This window comes from Propithecus coquereli, unplaced genomic scaffold (genome assembly GCF_000956105.1).
Source record: "Propithecus coquereli isolate 6110/MARCELLA unplaced genomic scaffold, Pcoq_1.0 Scaffold76, whole genome shotgun sequence".
Lineage (NCBI taxonomy): Eukaryota > Metazoa > Chordata > Mammalia > Primates > Indriidae > Propithecus > Propithecus coquereli.
The window spans coordinates 7,925,595-7,927,869 of NW_012153729.1; the positions used below are offsets into that span (position 1 = coordinate 7,925,595).

Consider the following 2,275-nt stretch of genomic DNA (forward strand, 5'->3'; position numbering starts at 1 on the left):
GGACTACAGGCATGCGCCACCACGCCCGGCTAATTTTTTCTATATATTTTTAGTTGTCCAATTAATTTCTTTCTATTTTTGGTAGAGACAGGGTCTCGCTCTTGCCCAGGCTGGTCTCGAACTCCTGAGCTCAAACAATCCGCCCGCCTCGGCCTCCCAGAGTGCTAAGATTACAGGTGTGAGCCACCGGGCGCGGTGGCTCACAAAATTTTTAAGCCTACCAAACTGGCTACCATATAAATAACCACCCTAGGGGAATAGGTAAATAAATTATGGTATGCCCATGCATTGCATTATAATGCAAATAATGAGAATCATGCCTATGAAACATTTTCATAAGCACAGAGAAATATATATAATGTAAAGCAAAAAAATGAGATACAAAGTTGTATATACAATAATGACTAAACTTACGAAAATACATAGTCAAACATGAAAATTTTAACGTTGTACTTCTGGATATTGGGAATACGGGTGTTTTACTCCTTATACTTCTCTATATTTTCATTTCTAAAATATGTAACACAAATGGCTTTTAAACATAAGATGCACAATTTCACTTATGACTAAATAAATGCAAATAAGAAAGTCTAAAAGGAAATATGTCAAAATGTTAATTGTGCTTGGCCATCTCTGCGGCTTTGAGATTACAAGCAGATTCTTTTCTGTTCCTTTGCTATTGCGACAATGTTTTTTTTTATTGGAGACAGGGTCTTACTCTGTCACCCAGGCTGTCATGCAGTGGTGCAATCAAGTTCACTGTAACCTCAAATTCCTGGGCTCAGGTACTCTTCCCACCTCAGCCTTCAGAGTAGCTGGGACTACAGGCCCGCCACCCGGCTAATCTTCCAATTTTTTGTAGAGATACAGTCTTGCTTTGTTACCCAGGTTGGTCTTGAACTGCTGGCCTCAAGCAATCCTCCTGCCTCAGCCTCCCAAAGTGCTGGCATTACAGGCATGAGCCACCATGCCCAGCAGCTACTGCAACAGTATATAAGCTTCTGTGGTTACAAGAAATTTTTTTAAAAGCCCCCCCCCACCCGGGAGGGGAGATCAAAGAGGAATATATTAATATAACTAATAATCTTTGCCTAAAAGGTTAGTTAAGAAATTTCCAGTAGATAGAATGCTACAGTGTTGCCAGAATAAAAAAGAAATTTAAGAGAGCATTAAATCATATCTGACCCATCTTAAAATGAAGCTATAATCTAGAATAGTGTACACAACATTTTAGTTGCAGCAGTTACCACACAGGACAAGTTTAGGACTGCTTAAATCATCCAACATAAGGACAGCAATAAAAGAAGCGTATGTTTACTAGCAACTGTCAGCCTAGAGAGTAACATTTTCCAGGAAGAATCTGTTGTGTAAAGAAAAACCTGGAGTAGAATTGCTCCCTCAACAATCAGCAAACTAATGGTTCATTATTCCTATATAACAAATTTTTGTCCCCCAGTCACTTGACTTAAGCACAGTAATTAAGTGCTAACCTAAGCAAGAAAAACTTACATTAAGACAAAAACAAAACAAGACAACTCACTGTTATCCTACAACAGGGAAGCCCTTCAACAAATTAAGAACACCAAGTATATCTGGTAGCCATGTTATGTTAGGTGAAAAACACAGGTTACCAAAGAGTCTGTACAGTATGAACCCAGCCTGCTTAAACGCAGACACGTGCACACACTGTGCACACACTCACAAAAATCTTTACTTTGACCTCATGTCCATACCTAAGGTACCTCCTCATTTTGTTTTCCTCCACAGTAAAACGTCTTCAACTCTTGGCCTATAGCTGCTGTCTCTGCTTCCTCAGCTCTCTCTCCTCAACCTACTCCAATCAGGCTTCCATCCGTATTACTTCCTTCAAACCGTTCTTGAAATGTCATTAATGATGCTAAAATTAAAACTATGACACCACTTAGAATCATTCGAAAAAAGAAATACCTAGGTATAAATCTAACAAAACATGTACAGGACTTGTATGATGAAAACCACAAAATGCTGATAAAAAAAAATTAAGTGCCAGGTGTGGTGGCTCACACCTGTAATCCTAGTACTTTGGGAGGCTGAGGTAGGAGGATTGCTTGAGGTCAGGAGTTCAAGACCAACCTGAGCAAGAGCGAGACCCCATCTCTACTAAAAATAGAAAAAGTTGCTGGGCATGGTGGTGTGTGCGCCTGTAGTCCCAGCTACTCAGGAGGCTGAGGCTGGAGAATTGCTTGAGGCCAGGAGTTTGAGGTTGCTGTGAGCTAGGCTGACGATACAGCACTCT

General features: G+C 40.4%; 1 protein-coding gene across 1 annotated transcript in view; it reads right to left on the reverse strand.

The window, feature by feature from the left end:
• The window catches only part of SRP68 (signal recognition particle 68kDa), a 49,078-nt gene that overhangs the window by 33,541 nt on the left and 13,262 nt on the right, over nucleotides 1-2,275 (reverse strand). The window lies entirely within an intron of this gene.